Source organism: Pan troglodytes, chromosome 12, assembly GCF_028858775.2.
Source record: "Pan troglodytes isolate AG18354 chromosome 12, NHGRI_mPanTro3-v2.0_pri, whole genome shotgun sequence".
Taxonomy (NCBI): domain Eukaryota; kingdom Metazoa; phylum Chordata; class Mammalia; order Primates; family Hominidae; genus Pan; species Pan troglodytes.
This window is the reverse complement of record NC_072410.2, coordinates 54123637-54142441: the sequence shown is the minus strand read 5'-3', so window position 1 is coordinate 54142441 and position 18805 is coordinate 54123637. Positions and strand designations below refer to the sequence as shown.

Sequence of the window (18805 nt, the reverse complement as noted above, 5' to 3'; positions counted from 1 at the left end):
AAAAACTGGATCCCTTCCTTACACCTTATACAAAAATCAATTCAAGATGGATTAAAGACTTAAATGTTAGACCTAAAACCATAAAAACCCTAGAAGAAGACCTAGGCAATACCATTCAGGACATAGGCATGGGCAAGAACTTCATGACTAAAACACCAAAAGCAATGGCAATGAAAGCCAAAATTGACAAATAGGATCTAATTAAACTAAAGGGCTTCTGCACAGCAAAAGAAACAACCATCAGAGTGAACAGGCAACCTACAGAATGGGAGAAAATTTTTGCAATCTACTCATCTGACAAAGGGCTAATATCCAGAATCTACAAAGAACTCAAAGAAATTTACACGAAAAAGCAACCCCATCAAAAAGTGGGCAAAGGATATGAACAGACACTTCTCAAAAGAAGACATTTATGCAGCCAACAGACACATGAAAAACTGCTCATCATCACTGGCCATCAGAGAAATGCAAATCAACACCACAATGAGATATCATCTCACACCAGTTAGAATGGTGATCATTAAAAAGTCAGGAAACAACAGATGCTGGAGAGGATGTGGAGAAACAGGAACACTTTTACACTGTTGGTGGGACTATAAACTAGTTCAACCATTGTGGAAGACAGTGTGGCGATTCCTCAGGGATCTAGAACTAGAAATACCATTTGACCCAGCCATCCCATTACTAGGTATATAACCAAAGGAATATAACTCATGCTGCTATAAACACACATGCACATGTATGTTTATTGCAGCACTACTCACAATAGCAAAGACTTGGAACTAACCCAAATGTCCAACAATGATAGACTGGATTAAGAAAATGTGGCACATATACACCATGGAATAGTATGCAGACATAAAAAGGCATGAGTTCATGTCCTTTGTAGGGACATGGATGAAGCTGGAAACCATCATTCTCAGCAAACTATCGCAAGGACAAAAAACCAAACACCACATGTTCTCACTCATAGGTGGGAATTGAACAGTGAGAATACTTGGATGCAGGAAGGGGAACATCACACACTGGGACCTGTTGTAGGGTTGGGGGAGTGGGGAGGGATAGCATTAGGAGATATACCTAATGTAAATGACGAGTTAATGGGTGCAGCACACCAACATAGCACATGTATACATATGTAACAAACCTGCACATTGTGCACATGTACCCTAGAACTTAAAGTATAATTAAAAAAAAAAAAAAAAATATATATATATATATATATATATATATATATATATATATATAAATCATAGGCCCATTCAATTTCATTTCATTCCAGCACAGGGTATACAATTATCTAATTATAAGTAGGAGCTCCATCAGAAAATTCTTTTCTCAGGAACCAAAAAGCCATAAGACATACAGAAAACAATTAACAAAATAGCAGTAGTAAATTCTTCCCTGTCCATAATTATATTAAATGTAAGTGGTTAAACTCTTCAACCAAAATACATAGGTTGGCTGAATGAATAACAAACCATGATTCTACTATATGCTCTCTCACTTTAGAGACAAAAAAGACTCACTTTAGATTTAAGGACATGCATAGGTTGAAATTAAACACACGGAAAAAATATTCCTTGCAAATTGTAACCAAAAGTGATGGAATAGCATACTACTACTATCACACAGAATAGACTTTACGTCAAAGACTGTTACAAGAGAGAAAAAGAACATTGTTAATGATAAAAAGATCAATTTACCAAGAGGATATAACAATTATATATGCACCAACATCAGAGCTCCTAAGTATACAAAATAAACACTGAAAGAATTGAAAGGAGAAATAGATCTACAATAATAGGAAACTTCAATACCTCAATTTCAGTAATGGAGAGAACAGCTTATAAAAGATCAATAAGCAAACTAAAGGACATGAACAACACTATAGACCTATTGGTACTGACAGACATATATAGACCATCATCCCACAGGAATAAGATACACATTTTTCTCAGGTGCGCATTCTCCACAACAGACCATGTTAGTCCACAAAATAAGTCTTAACAAATTTAAGAAAATTTAAATCATACAAAGTATCTTTTCCAATTACAATGGAATGAAATTAGAAATGAATAGCGAAGGACAAAACTTCAGCTTAACTAAGAAAAAACGAGAGAAGACCCAACTAAAATAAAAAATAAAACAGGAGCCATTACAGCCAATTTTACAACAATAAGGATTATAAGATAATACTGTAAACACTTGTACATTAACAAATTTGGTAACCTAGAAGAAATGAATAATTTCCTAGAAGCACACAGCCTACCAAGACTGAATCATGAAGAAACAGAAATTGTGAACCGATTCATAACTAGTAAAGGGGATTGAGTCAGTAATAAAAAACCTGCCAACAAAGAAAATCCCAGGACCAGATGACTTCACTGGTGAATTCTACCAAACATTTAAAGAAGAATTGACACCAGTCCTCCTCAATCTCTTCCAATATATCGAAGAGGAGGGGCCACTTCCAGACTCGTTTTGATACCAAAGCCAGACAAAGACACTACAAGAAAAGAAAATTACAGCCTAAGATCCCTGATGAAGACTAGTGCAGAAAAAGCATTTGACAAAATTCAATACCCTTTAATGAACAAAACACTCAACAAAATAGGAACAGAAGAAAACTACCTCAACATATAAAGGTCATAAATGAAAACCACACAGCTAACATACTCAGTGGTGAAAGACCAAAAGCTTTTCCTCTAAGAACAGGAACAAAATAAAAATACTTGTTTTTAGTACTTCTGTAACATAGTACTGGAAGTCCTAGCTGGAGTAATCAGGCAAGTTTTTTAAAAAGCATCAAAATTGGAAAGGAAGAAGAAGTAAAATTATCTCTGTTTACTGTCAACATGATCTTACATGTAGAAAACCCTAAAGATGCCACAAAAACTATTAGAACTAATAAGTTCAGCAAAGTTGTGGGATGTAAAATCAACACACAAAAATCAGTTGTATTTCTGTACACTAACAATACACAATCTGAAAACAAAATTAAGAAAACAATTCCATTTACAATAGCATCAAAAAGAATAAAATATTTAAGAATAAAGTTAAAGAAGTAAAAGACTTACACACTGAAAACTATAAACATTGCTGAGAAAAATTAAAGAGGACAAAAATAAATGGGAAGATATTCTGTGTTCATAGATTAGAAGACTTAATATCACCAAGATGCCAACACTTCCAAAGGGATCTACAAATTTAATGCAATCCTTGTCAAAATATCAATGATATTTTTTGCAGAAATAGAAAAATCCATCCTAAAAGTCATATATTTCAATTCTCAGAGCATCTCAGATAGCCAAAACAATATTGAAAAAGATCAAGGCTGGAGGTTTCACACTTTCTGATTTCAAAACTTATTACAAAGCTACGGTAATCCAAACAGTGTGGTACTGGCATAACACAGACATACAGACCAATGTAATAGACTAGAGAGCTCAGAAATAAATTATCATATATATGGTCATATAATTTTTAACAACAGTGTCAAGACAGTTCAGTGGAGAAAGAATAGTTTTTTCAACAAATAGTGCTGGAAAAATGCAAAATAATGAGGTTGGATGCCTACTTCATACCATATTCAAAAATTCACTTAAAAGGATTTAAAGAACCTAAACACAAAACCTGCAACTATAAAACCCTTAGCAGAAAACATAAGGACAAAACTTCATGCCATTAGATTTGGGAATAATTTCTTGAATATGACACCAAAGCACAAGCCACAAAAGTGAAAATAGACAAATTGGACTGCATCAAAATAAAAAACTTCTGTGCACGAAAGGATGTAATCAACAACACAAAAGCAACCTATAGAATGGTAGAAAATATTTGCAAATATTATGTCTGATAAGGGTTTAATATTGAGAATATATAAAGAATGCCTACAACTCAACAACAAAAGTACAAATAACCATTCAAAAGTGGGCAACCGACTTGAATAAACATTTTACTAAAGAAGATATACAAATGATCAACAAGCATATGAAAAGATGCTCAGAATCACTACTCATTAGGTAAATGCAAATCAAAACCTCATATCTATTAGGATGGCTACTATCAAAACCAAATAAAACAAAATAATAAGCATTGATGAGGATGTGGAAAAATTGGAACTCCTGTGCACTGCTGATAGGAAAGTAAAATGGTGCAGCCGCTGTGGAAAACACTGTTATAAAAAAAAAAAAAAGTTTCTCAAAAAATTAAAGATGGAATTATTGTATGATTCAACAATACCACTTCTGGGCATATTTCCAAAAGTATTGAAAGCAGGATCTCAAAGAGATATTTGTACACTCATGTTTATAGTGTCACTATTCATTATAGTCAAGAAGTGGAAGCAGCTCATGTTCACTGACAGATGATTGGATAAACAACGTGTCATATACATTCGATGGAATATTATTCAGCCTCAAAACAAAAGGAATTCTGACACATGCTGCAGCATAAATAACCCTTGAAGACATCATGCTGTGTAAAATAAGCCAGTTACAAAGCGATTGCATGATTCTACTTATATGAGGTAGCTTGGGTAATCAAATTAAAAAAGAATAGTGATTTCAGAGGCTGAGGCGAGTGGGAAAATGGGGAGTTGTTTAATGAATATGGAATTTCAATTTTGCAAGATGAAAAAGATCTGGAGATTAGATGCAAAACAATTTGAAAATACTTAACATAACTGAGGCTGTACACTTAAACATTGTTAAGATGGCAAATTTTATTTTATGTGTTTTTTCCACAGTTAAAAAAATAAAAAGGCTCTTCTCACAGGTAGAGATATTCCAAAGCATTATCAGAGTTAAAGCTCTCATTTAATTTTTCCATTTCTCCAGATTTGAAAGAAATAAATGTCAACATTTCTGTTTAGGAGCTTTGTTTTCAATAATTGTAATTTTCTAAACATTTCAAAAAAATTTTTTGATGATAATTTATTCAATAAGTCCTTTATTGGTGGGTATGTCAGATGCTTCTAGTCTTTATTAAAAATAATTCCACAAATGTAACCTCATACATGTATTATTTCATAATTATGGAAGAATACCTTCAGGGTAAATTTCTAGATGTGGGATTGCTAGGTCAAGGGGAAAATATAATTTCACTCTGTATTGCCAAATTGCCCTCCTTGGGACTTGTACCATGTTGCAAAAAGTTTCAAAATTTAAGTTGTTTTGGTGTTATAGTCATTGAATAATTAGACTTTAAATTGTTTATGCTCAAAATGCAATCAAAATTTAGAGGAAGTATTAAAAATTCTAATACATTTCTGAGACAAGTTGATTTATGAAGTAGTTTTTCAAAGACACAAACATTTCTAGAATCTGATTAATAACAGAAAACAAAGAGAAAAAGTACTGGATGCCAACCTAAAGAGTTTCTTTTTAACTGAATGCCTGATGCCAACCTAAAGAGTTTTTTTAACTGAATGATATTATCAATGTAAAGATGTTGTATTTATGTTATTCTGTGTATATATGTAATATTCATAAATGGTGCCAACTGTGGCTTCCATTTGTTTTTTAGAATATTGCAAATTTGATTATAATTATGAATTTGTGTGCAGAAACCTAATTTTGTATGTTTCTGCTCCATAAGTTTCTTAACTTAATAAGAATATTGCTTTTACCATAATACTATGCTTCATTAAAATTTAGATGGACACACACAATAAGTACTTCTATTTTCAGTGTTGAACTTATTACTTGGATTTATAATAGCATTTACAATAATTTCAAATGTTTTCCTTTGCTAGAATAAACTTCCAAAAACTTTACTATAATTCTGAATGTTGAAAAAGAAAAGATTAAACCTTTGTTGGAATCAGCTCAACTGTATTTCATTTGGACTTATTTGAGGACACCAATATAAAATGTTTATATATAATTTTTCTTTTATAAATGGAGCCAATACATTAATAGCTATTGCTTTATTTTTTGCACACACCAAAAAACTTTCAATTAAAACAGAGTTTAATTAACTTAAAAGAATGGTTGATCTAAATGAAAAGTCATACATCAGGGAGTAATAAGTAAATGCATCTTCTACCATTGGAAGTGGCAAATTGGACACAGTCTTCTTAAAATAACTTCTGTCTCCTGTAGTCGATTCTGATGCTTTTCCAGCAGATTTGTATCTTCTTGTTTTCATGTGGTCAGTGATGTCACTGTGGCCCCCATTTCAATTATCGTCAACTTCCCTAACTTACTTGGAACATTTTGCAGGCCACAGCATGGGCCATGTCACAACTGGCTGGTTTATTAAGTAGTCACCATAAACACTAACACTCAATACTTCTACCCTCACCGGAAGACCTGAGGCATTTGATAAACCTCAAGTCTAGTTATCTCTTACAGCTTAACCTATTTACATTGCCTTCTAGGCAGACATGTAGGTTTGAAACTCCTGGTTATAAAATGTTTTATGGCATCCAGACTTGTTAAGGTGAATATTTGTTTCTAGTCTTTTGGGTTTCTCTAGGTGATTTCAAATACCTCTAATATGCATCCACTTACTTTCTCAAGTACCTGAAATGAAAGCAAAGTGATGTTCCCCTTCCTGCTGTGGAAGTTAAAAGTACTAAATGACAGCATAGAATTTGGACCTACATTTGTGTAGCATTGATAAGACCAAACACCAGGTCCTGGGGGCGAAGAAAAAGACAGTTTGAGAGAGAACGTGGGAAACGGGGCCATCACGAGTGTGGAGGCTGCGAAGGCCCTGAGCTCTGGAAGCTCATGCTATTTATTGGTGCTCAAGCAAAGAAACAAGTGGTGAGGATGTGGGGATTGAAAGGAAATGGTGTATCAAGTAAATGAGAAATATATGGCTGCTTGAGATAATGGGAGTGCTAGAAGCAAGGAGCCAGAAAGTCTAGCAGACATGCAAGCCCTGCCTCAGTTTCTCTCCCAGCAATCTTTTCTCGCAATGTGCCCCCTTCTCTTTTTTATAAAATCGCCACAGCTATCATTATTACTAGCATAAGGTGGCCTTTTTAAAAAAAATTGAGCAAGGCAATTGCAGGATGTGTAGCCCTTAATTGCTGGTTGGTGATCCAGCTTCATTTTTCTTAGCCCTTATTCAAAATGGAGTCACTCTGGTTTGAATGCTTCCCACATGTCTCCCCTTTCCCTTTTACAACCTAGGGGTTGCAGAAGGATGAAAGTCTGTCTTCTGTAACTTCTTCATGCTGAGTAGGGGCGATGATACTCCTGCCTACCTATTAGGGTCTGTTGTATTCAGGGTAGAGAGGAGTTCAGTCAGAAAGCATTGGTCCGTTAAGCATCTACAGGTAAAACCCTGGTGCTCCAGCAGTTTCTCAGCATGGCTTGTACTGGGGGAACCTGGTCCATGGTTGGGATCCATGGGTCCTTCCAGTCTCCTGTTCCATGGTTGTACACATCTTGAGGGTACCTACATGGTTTGCTCATCTCCTGCAAAAACACCCTCACCCCCACGTTAGTAAATCTACTGAAACAGAAGCAAAAACTTTTGTGGCTGTAGCTGGGAGGCATGCCATTGCTGAAGCATTTGTAACTCAGCTTCTGCCTCTTTGGTTAATTACCACAGGGTAAAACTTACCGTTGATAATGAGAAGCAGGCCCCTTCTAACAGAAGGCACAGAGAAAGCAAACTGAAGCTTATTCTTAAAGATTAACTTAAGAATACATTTGTCAAATTTAATAAGGAATTCTATTCGAATTTTTAATGGGAATGAATTAAATGTACAATTTAATGTGGGAAGTGCTAATATATTTACAAAATTTAATCTCAACCAGGTGTCCTGACTCCTTCCATCTACTCAGTTCTTTTTTCATGTCCATTTTCATTATAGTGTTCTTGTCTTGCACATTTCTTGTTACTCTTATTTTTAAGTACTTTATAATTATTTTTACCTTTGTGAATGAAACATTTTCTGATTAGTTATTGCTATTGCTATGAATAAGGAAACAACTTAATTTTCCTATGCTGATCTTTTATTGGGCCATTAAATAAGCTGCCTTAATAGTTTTAATATGCATTTCAATATATTCTTAGAGACTTTCTTTTTTTATAATTTCAGCTTTTATTTTAGATTCGGGGGTATGTGGGTGGATTTGTCAATTGGTATGTTGTGTGATGCTGAGGTCTGAGGTGTGAATGATCCTGTCACTCATGTACTGAGCTGGGTATAATATGTAGTTTTTCAACCTTTGCTCCCTTCCCTCCCTCTACTAGTAGTCCATAGTGTCTGTTGTTTTGTCCATGTGGATCCAATGTTTAGGTACCACTTATAAATGAGAACATGTGGTATTTGTTTTTTTGTTTCTGTGTTAATTCGCTTAGGATATGGCCTCCAGCTATATCCATGCTCCTGTAAAAGATATTATGTCATTCTTTTTATTGTTGTGTATATTTCATGGTGTATAGAAATAAATATGTACCACATTTTCTTTATCAAATCCACTGTTTATGGGCAACAAGGCTGATTCCATGTCTTTGCTATTGTGAATAGTGCTGCAATGAACACACAAGTGTATGTGTATTTTTGGTATAATGATTTATTTTCCTTTGTGTATATACCCAGTAATGGGACTGCTGGGTTGAATGGTAGTTCTGTTTTAAGTTCTTCAAGAAATCTTCAAACTGCTTTCCACAGCTACTGAACTAATTTACATTCCCACCAACAGTATATAAATGTTCCTTTTCTCCACAGCCTCACCAGCATCTGTTGTTTTTTGACTTTTTAATAATAGGCCTTCTGACTGGTGTGAGATGGTATCTTGTTGTTGTTTCAATTTGCATTTGTCAGATGATTAGTAATGATGAGCATTTAATAATATATTTATTGGCCACTTGTATTGAGAAGTGATTATTCATGTCTTTCGCACATTTTTAAATGGGGTTGTTTTATTTGTTTTTTGCTTGTTGAATTGTTAAATTTCCTTATAGATTCTGGATATTCCACCTTTGTCAGATGATGGTTTGCAAATATTTTCTCCCATTATGTAGGTTGTCTATTTGCTCTGTTGATAGTTTCTTTTGCTTTACAGAAACTGTTTAGTTTAACTGTCAGTTTTTTGTTTTGTTGCAACTGCTTTTGAGGACTTAGTCATAAATTCCTTTCCAAGGCCCATGTTCAGAATGGTATTTCATAGGTTTTCTTCTAGAATTTTTATAGTTCGAGGTCTTATGCTTAAATCATTAATCCATCTTCAGTTTATTTTTGTATATGGTGAAAGGTAAATGTCCAGTTTCATTCTTCTGCATATGGCTAGCTAGGTATCCCAGCACTATTTGTTGAATGGGAAGTCATTTTCCCATTGTTTATTTTTGTCAGCTTTGTCAAAGATTAGATGGCTGTAGGTAAGTAGCTTTATGACTGGGTTCTCTATTCCAAATTTGAGATCGTTCTAACTTCTTGATGTAAGCATTTAGCACTATAAACTTCTCTCTTAACACTGTTTTTGTTTTCGTTGCATTCCAGATATTTTGGTAGTTTATATGGCTATTTTGTACCAGCACCGTGCTGTTTTGGTTTCTGTAGCCTTATATACTTTGAAGTTGGGTAATGTGATGCTTTCAGCTTTGTTCTTTTTGTTTAGGATTATCTTGGCTATTGAGGATCTTTTTTGGTTCCATATGAATTTTAGACAGTTTTTTCTAATTCTGTGAAAAATAACATTGGCAGTTTGATAGGAATAGCATTGACTCTGTAGATTGCTTTGTGCAGTTGGACCATTTTAATGATATTCTTTCAATCCATGAGCATGGAATGTCTTTCCATTTGGTAGTGTCATCTGTGATTTCTTTCAGCAGTGTTTTGGATTTCTCCTTGTAGATATATTTTATCTCCTTGGTTTTTGTATTTCTAAGTATTTTATTTTTGGGTGGCTATTGTAAATGAGATTGTATTCTTTATTTGGCTCTCAGCTTGAACATTATTGGTGTCTAGAAATGCTAATGCCTGTTGAAATTGATTTCATAGCCTGAAACTTTACTGAGGTCATTTATCGGTTATAGGAGCCTTTTGGTGGAATCTTTAGAGTTTTCTAGGTATGGAATCGTATCATCAGCAAAGAGACATATTTTGACTTCTTTTTCTATTTGGATGCTTTTTATTTCTTTCTCTTGTCTTATTGCTCTGGCTAGGACTTCTATTACTATGTTGAATAGGAGTGGTGAGAGAGGGGAGCCTTGTCTTCTTCCTGTTCTTAAGGGGAATACATTCAGCTTTTGCCCATCCAGTATGATGTTGGCAGTGGGTTTATCATAGATGGCTCTAATTATTTTGAGATAAGTTCCTTTGATGCCTAGTCTGTTGAGCATTCTTATTATGAAGGGAAGTTGGATTTTATCAAAAACTTTTCCCTGCATCTATTGAGATAATCATATGGTTTTTGTTTTTAATTTTCTTTTTTTCTTTTTTTTTTTGAGACAGAGTCTCGCTCTGTCACCCAGACTGGAGTGCAGTGGTGCAATCTCAGCTCACTGCAAGCTCCACCTCCTGGGTTCACGCCATTCTCCTGCCTCAGCCTCCCGAGTAGCTGGGACTACAGGCACCCGCCACCATGCCCAGCTAATGTTTTTGTATTTTTAGTAGAGACAGGGTTTCACTGGAGTGGTGAATCCCAGGCATATGTATAATGAAAACATTCCTCAGGTGATTCTGATGCAAAACTCATTAAAAATCACATTTCTAGAGGTAACAAAATAAACCCTCAGGAACACTCTTGGTCCTGTAGGGAAGTCAAAGATGGCTTCCATCCACCCTTCTTGGTTCTTTGGCTGAGCTGTGAATTAAATTGACATAACACAGATTCACAGGAAAAAAGGTATACAAATTCATTATGTGCAGAGGCGGGGGCACAGTGGGGCAGAGGCATCACATGAAAGAAAAAAGAATACCCAAAACTCAGTGGGATCTGGAAGCTTATATACCCTCTTCAGTGGGGTGAGGGGATGTAGGCAACTTAGAGTGGAGTAAATGAGTTTTGAGGAAGGTGAATGGGCCATCAGAAGTGTAGTTGCAGTCTGTGACCAAGTTTGTCTATGCATGGTTTGCCAACCCCAGTCTCCTCTGCTGTGATATGAGCCAGTCTTCCCTGGTTGATGACAACTGAGTTCCTTCTGGAGGATCTCTCTGTAGGCCGATAAGGAAAGCAGATAGAGGGAGCTTAGAGACAGCCCCTCCCTGCATTTGCTGTTCTCCAAGTACCCTCAGTTTGAAGTAATCAGCATATGAAAGTGGCATATTTTGAGATGGCATTTCCTGCTCTCAGGTAATAAAAGTTGTTTTTGAGCATCCCTCTTCCTGATATAGGTACTTTATTAATGTAGATTTCCTTTAGAGATGTAAATTTATTTTGCAATAGAACAGCTTTTCAAGGACTCCTATGACTGCAGTTTCTCAGAATAACCAGTTTGAAATATGTCAAAGAAGTATATTTTCAGGTGGCATATTCTGGTCTCCTATAGTCATATTTTGTGGTGTTGTGTCTTAAGTCCCAGCAGTTCCCCATAACAAAGCTGAGAATTGGGATGCCACATTCAGTCCTGTTTTTAATCCTGTTCTTCACATTCCTGCTTCATTTACCTCACCAAAATGGAAAGTGTATAAGTTTCAAATTCTAGAACCATGAGTTCAGATTCTGGCTCTGCTGTTTACTACCTTTGTGACTGTGGGACATTACTCTCTCTCTTTAGTATACACTGGAGCTAATGAGAGAATTGTGTTAATCCATTTTGCCTTGCTATAAAGGAATGCCTGAGACTGGGTAATTAATAAAGAAAAGTAGTTTATTTGGCTCATGGTTCTGTGGGCTGTGCAAGCATGGCACCAGCATCTGCTCAGCTTCTGGTGAGGCCTCAGGAAGCTTTCACTCATTGCAGAGAGTGGAGGGGGAGCAAAGGTGTCACGTGGTGAGAGAGAGGGGGGCGGGAAATGCCAGCCTCCCTTAAAATACCATTCCTGCTTGAACTAATAGAATGAGAACTCACCATTAGTGCAGGGAGGGCACCAAGCCATTCATGAGGGATCTGCCCTCATGACCCAAACACCTCCCACTAGGCCCCACCTCCAACACTGGGGATCACATTTCAACATGAGATTTGGAAGGGATAAGCATCCAAACTGTATCAAGGATCTACCTCTTAAAGTTGTGGTGAGTATGAAATGAATGATGTACATACAGTGCCAGCACATGGCAGGTGCTCAGTAACATTTGCTCCCTTCCTTGGCAGGGAATGGTGTCTGGACCCAGAGAATAACTGAATCTTCAAGGAAGGAAGAGAAATCTTTAGAAGAACATGGATTTTCCCCACTGGTAGTTAGTTGTCTCTTCCATATCCAGAAATAACTTGAACACGTCAGACGGGGCCACTCTGCGTAGGTAAATTTTGACTATCTATTGTCTGGCTCAGTGAAAAACATTTAATGTTAACTGTTTTTAAAATCTGAAAAGCATATGGGGCAGAGGGTGTAACAATGACTGATTAAGATTATGTTAATAGAAAGAGATCCCAATGAAGTCCCCAAGAGAGGGTTCTTGGATCTCACACAAGAAAGAATTTGAGGCGAATCCATACAGTAAAGTGAAAGCAAGTTTATTAAGAAGGTAGAGGAATAAAAGAATGGTGGCTGGGCGCAGTGGCTCATGCCTGAAATCCCAGCACTTTGGGAGACCAAGGTGGGCAGATCTCCTGAGGCCAGGAGTTCAGGACCAGCCTGGCCAACGTGGTGAAACTCTGTCTCCACTAAAAATACAAAAAATTAGTTTTGGTGGGTGCCTATAATCCTCTCTACTTGGGAGGCTGAGGCACAAGAATCTCTTGAACCCGGGAGGTGGAGGCTGCAGTGAGCTGAGATCGTGCCACTGCACTCCAGCCTGGGCAAAAGAGTGAGACTTCATTTCCCCTCCCCCCCACCAAAAAAAAAAAGAGCTCGAGCTAGACTGTCTAAGATGCAGTCATCTAAGTGGCATTACCAGGGCTTCTAAGTGAAGGCAGATACTTCTTGATTATATGCTTAAAAATGGTGGTTTCTTGAGTTTTCTGGGAAAGGGGTGGGAAATTTCCAGAACTGAGGGTTCCTCCCTTTTTTAGACCATGTAGGGTAACTTCCTGATATTGCCATGGCGTTTGTAAATTGTCATGGTGCTGGTAGAAGTGTCTTTTAGCATGCTAACGCATTATAATTAGTGTATAATAAGCCATGAGGATGACCAGAGATCACTCTCATCGTCATCTTAGTTCTAGTGGGTTTTGGCTGGCTTCTTTTCTGCAACCTGTTTTATTGGCAAGGTCTTTATGACCTGTATCTTGTGCCGACCTCCTATTTCATCCTGTGACTTAGAATGCCTAACCTCCTGGAAATACAGCCCAGTAGGTCTCAGCTTTCTTTTACCCAGCCTCTATACAAGATGGAGTCACTCTGGTTTAAATGCCTCTGACAATTACATAGGTTGTGTTTTTAATCCACTAGCTACTCTTGCTGGAGCTTTTTCTGCTGATTACTCAAATTGCTGACCTTTGAGCTGGATCTCACTCCTTTCCTTAAAGGTTCCACAGGGCAGGACTTTGTGTCCCATAAAAATACTAGGCAGCCTGGTCATGCTCTGTAACCAAAACGCCTACCCCAGGCTCTGGACAGGATTTGGCATGTGTGATAGAACCTAAATGTTCATTTTCTGAGAAGACCACAGGAAAGGAAATAACAAATGGTTCAACATGTTAATTTTGTTTTTTTCTTTTATTTATTTATTTTTGATTGTTTTCTTTTTATTTATTTATTATTATTATACTTTAAGTTTTAGGGTACATGTGCACAATGTGCAGGTTAGTTACATATGTATACATGTGCCATGCTGGTGCACTGCACCCACCAACTCGTCATCTAGCATTAGGTAAATCTCCCAATGCTATCCCTCCCCCCTCCCCCCACCCCAAAACAGACCCCAGAGTGTGATGTTCCCCTTCCTGTGTCCATGTGTTCCCATTGTTCAATTCCCACCTATAAGTGAGAATATGCAGTGTTTGGTTTTTTGTTCTTGCGATAGTTTACTGAGAATGATGATTTCCAATTTCATCCATGTCCCTACAAAGGACATGAACTCATCCTTTTTTATGGCTGCATAGTATTCCATGGTGTATATGTGCCACATTTTCTTAATCCAGTCTATCATTGTTGGACATTTGGGTTGGTTCCAAGTCTTTGCTATTGTGAATAATGCCGCAATAAACATACATGTGCATGTGTCTTTATAGCAGCATGATTTATAGTCCTTTGAGTATATACTCAGTAATGGGATGGCTGGGTCAAATGGTATTTCTAGTTCTAGATCCCTGAGGAATCGCCACACTGACTTGCACAATGGTTGAACTAGTTTACAGTCTCACCAACAGTGTAAAAGTGTTCCTATTTCTCCACATCCTCTCCAGCACCTGTTGTTTCCTGACTTTTTAATGATTGCCATTCTAACTGGTGTGAGATGGTATCTCATTGTGGTTTTGATTTGCATTTCTCTGATGGCCAGTGATGGTGAGCATTTTTTCATGTGTTTTTTGGCTGCATAAATGTCTTCTTTTGAGAAGTGTCTGTTCATGTCCTTCGCTCACTTTTTGATGGGGTTGTTTGTTTTTTTCTTGTAAATTTGTTTGAGTTCATTGTAGATTCTGGATATTAGCCCTTTGTCAGATGAGTAGGTTGTGAAAATTTTCTCCCATTTTGTAGGTTGCCTGTTCACTCTGATGGTAGTTTGTTTTACTGTGCAGAAGCTCTTTAGTTTAATTAGATCCCATTTGTCAATTTTGGCTTTTGTTGCCATTGCTTTTGGTGTTTTAGACATGAAGTCCTTGCCCATGCCTATGTCCTGAATGGTAATGCCTAGGTTTTCTTCTAGAGTTTTTATGGTTTTAGGTCTAACGTTTAAGTCTTTAATCCATCTTGAATTGATTTTTGTATAAGGTGTAAGGAAGGGATCCAGTTTCAGCTTTCTACATATGGCTAGCCAGTTTTCCCAGCACCATTTATTAAATAGGGAATCCTTTCCCCATTGCTTGTTTTTCTCAGGTTTGTCAAAGATCAGATAGTTGTAGATATGCAGTGTTATTTCTGAGGGCTCTGTTCTGTTCCATTGATGTATATCTCTGTTTTGGTACCAGTACCATGCTGTTTTGGTTACTGTAGCCTTGTAGTATAGTTTGAAGTCAGGTAGTGTGATGCCTCCAGCTTTATTCTTTTGGGTTAGGATTGACTTGGCGATGCAGGCTCTTTTTTGGTTCCATATGAACTTTGAAGTAGTTTTTTCCAATTCTGTGAAGAAAGTCATTGGTAGCTTGATGGGGATGGCATTGAATCTGTAAATTACCTTGGGCAGTATGGCCATTTTCATGATATTGATTCTTCCTACCCATGAGCATGGAATGTTCTTCCATTTGTTTGTATCCTCTTTTATTTCTTTGAGCAGTGGTTTGTAGTTCTCCTTGAAGAGGTCCTTCACATCCCTTGTAAGTTGGATTCCTAGGTATTTTATTCTCTTTGAAGCAGTTGTGAATGGGAGTTCACTCATGATTTGGCTCTCTGTTTGTTTGTTGTTGGTGTATAATAATGCTTGTGATTTTTGTACATTGATTTTGTATCCTGAGACTTTGCTGAAGTTGCTTATCAGCTTAAGGAGATTTTGGGCTGAGACAATGGGGTTTTCTAGATATACAGTCATGTCCTCTGCAAACAGGGACAATTTGACTTCCTCTTTTCCTAATTGAATACCCTTTATTTCCTTCTCCTGCCTAATTGCCCTGGCCAGAACTTCCAACACTATGTTGAATAGGAGTGGTGAGAGAGGGCATCTCTGTCTTGTGCCAGTTTTCAAAGGGAATGCTTCCAGTTTTTGCCCATTCAGTATGATATTGGCTGTGGGTTTGTCATAGATAGCTCTTACTATTTTGAGATATGTCCCATCAATACCTAATTTATTGACAGTTTTTAGCATGAAGCATTGTTGAATTTTGTCAAAGGCCTTTTCTGCATCTATTGAGATAATCATGTGGTTTTTGTCTGTGATTCTGTTTATATGCTGGATTACATTTATTGATTTGCGTATATTGAACCAGCCTTGCATCCCAGGGCTGAAGCCCAGTTGATCATGGTGGATAAGCTTTTTGATGTGCTGCTGGATTCAGTTTGCCAGTATTTTATTGAGGAATTTTGCATCAGTGTTCATCAAGGATATTGGTCTAAAATTCTCTTTTTTGGTTGTGTCTCTGCCTGGCTTTGGCATCAGGATGATGCTGGCCTCAGAAAATGAGTTAGGGAGGATTCCCTCTTTTTCTATTGATTGGAATAGTTTCAGAAGGAATGGTACCAGTTCCTCCTTGTACCTCTGGTAGAATTTGGCTGTGAATCCATCTGGTCCTGGACTCTTTTTGGTTGGTAAGCTATTGATTATTGCCACAATTTCAGCTCCTGTTATTGGTCTATTCAGAGATGCAACTTCTTCCTGGTTTAGTCTTGGGAGAGTGTATGTGTCAAGGAATTTATCCATTTCTTCTAGATTTTCTAATTTATTTGCGTAGAGGTGTTTATAGTATTCCCTGATGGTAGTTTGTATTTCTGTGGGATCGGTGGTGATATCCCCTTTATCATTTTTTATTGAGTCTATTTGATTCTTCTCTCTTTTTTTCTTTATTAGTCTTGCTAGTGGTCTATCTATTTTGTTGATCCTTTCAAAAAACCAGCTCCTGGATTCATTAATTTTTTGAAGGGTTTTTTGTGTCTCTATTTCCTTCAGTTCTGCTCTGATGTTAGTTATTTCTTGCCTTCTGCTAGCTTTTGAATGTGTTTGCTCTTGCTTTTCTAGTTCTTTTAATTGTGATGTTAGGGTGTCAATTCTGGATCTTTCCTGCTTTCTCTTATGGGCATTTAGTGCTATAAATTTCCCTCTACACACTGCTTTGTATGTGTCCCAGAGATTCTGGCATGTTGTGTCTTTGTTCTCGTTGGTTTCAAAGAACATCTTTATTTCTGCCTTCATTTCGTTATGTACCCAGTAGTCATTCAGGAGCAGGTTGTTCAGTTTCCATGTAGTTGAGCAGTTTTGAGTGAGATTCTTAATCCTGCGTTCTAGTTTTATTGCACTGTGGTCTGAGAGATAGTTTGTTATAATTTCTGTTCTTTTACATTTGCTGAGGAGAGCTTTACTTCCAAGTATGTGATCAATTTTGGAATAGGTGTGGTGTGGTGCTGAAAAAAATGTATATTCTGTTGATTTGGGGTGGAGAGTTCTGTAGATGTCTATTAGGTCTGCTTGGTGCTGAGCTGAGTTCAATTCCTGGGTATCCTTGTTGACTTTCTGTTTCGTTGATCTGTCTAATGTTGATAGTGGGGTGTTAAAGTCTCCCATTATTAATGTGTGGGAGTCTAAGTCTCTTTGTAGGTCACTCAGGACTTGCTTTATGAATCTGGGTGCTCCTGTATTGGGTGCATATATATTTAGGATAGTTAGCTCTTCTTGTTGAATTGTTCCCTTTACCATTATGTAATGGCCTTCTTTGTCTCTTTTGATCTTTGTTGGTTTAAAGTCTGTTTTATCAGAGACTAGGATTGCAACCCCTGCCTTTTTTTGTTTTCCATTTGCTTGGTAGATCTTCCTCCATCCTTTTATTTTGAGCCTATGTGTGTCTCTGCACGTGAGATGGGTTTCCTGAATACAGCACACTGATGGGTCTTGACTCTTTATCCAATTTGCCAGTCTGTGTCTTTTAATTGGAGCATTTAGTCCATTTACATTTAAAGTTAATATTGTTATGTGTGAATTTGATCCTGTCATTATGATGTTACCTGGTTATTTTGCTCATTAGTTCATGCAGTTTCTTCCTAGTCTCAATGGTCTTTACATTTTGGCATGATTTTGCAGTGGCTGGTACCAGTTGTTCCTTTCCATGTTTAGCGCTTCCTTCAGGAGCTCTTTTAGGGCAGGCCTGGTGGTGACAAAATCTCTCAGCATTTGCTTGTCTGTAAAGTATTTTATTTCTCCTTCACTTATGAAGCTTAGTTTGGCTGGATATGAAATTCTGGGTTGAAAATTCTTTTCTTTAAGAATGTTGAATATTGGCCCCCACTCTCTTCTGGCTTGTAGAGTTTCTGCCGAGAGATCAGCTGTTAGTCTGATGGGCTTCCCTTTGAGGGTAACCCGACCTTTCTCTCTGGCTGCCCTTAACATTTTTTCCCTCATTTCAACTTTGGCGAATCTGACAATTATGTGTCTTGGAGTTGCTCTTCTCGAGGAGTATCTTTGTGGCGTTCTCTGTATTTCCTGAATCTGAATATTGGCCTGCCTTGCTAGATTGGGGAAGTTCTCCTGGATAATATCCTGCAGAGTGTTTTCCAACTTGGTTCCATTCTCCCCGTCACTTTCAGGTACACCAATCAGACGTAGATTTGGTCTTTTCACATAGTCCCATGTGTCTTGGAGGGTTTGCTCATTTCTTTTTATTCTTTTTTCTCTAAACTTCCCTTCTCACTTCATTTCATTCACTTCATCTTCCATCGCTGATACCCTTTCTTCCAGTTGATTGCATCAGCTCCTGAGGCTTCTGCATTCTTCACGTAGTTCTCCAGCCTTGGTTTTCAGCTCCATCAGCTCCTTTAAGCACTTCTCTGTATTGGTTATTCTAGTTAAACATTCTTCTAAACTTTTTTCAAAGTTTTCAACTTCTTCGCCTTTGGTTTGAATTTCCTCCCGTAGCTCGGAGTAATTTGATCGTCTGAAGCCTTCTTCTCTCAGCTCGTCAAAGTCATTCTCCCTCCAGCTTTGTTCCGTTG

At 37.3% G+C, this 18805-nt stretch overlaps 1 protein-coding gene across 3 annotated transcripts in view; it reads left to right on the top strand.

Moving 5' to 3' along the window:
* Positions 1 to 18805, top strand: part of PROKR1 (prokineticin receptor 1) — a 75794-nt gene that overhangs the window by 19205 nt on the left and 37784 nt on the right. For 2 of the 3 annotated variants that reach the window (XM_054677936.2, XM_016948669.4), the window contains one exon: positions 12226 to 12370. The gene's annotated coding sequence lies outside the window, so the exon portion shown is untranslated. Of the gene's footprint in view, positions 1 to 12225; positions 12375 to 18805 lie in introns of all 3 variants that reach the window. The other variant, XR_010149110.1, reaches the window with a different exon arrangement.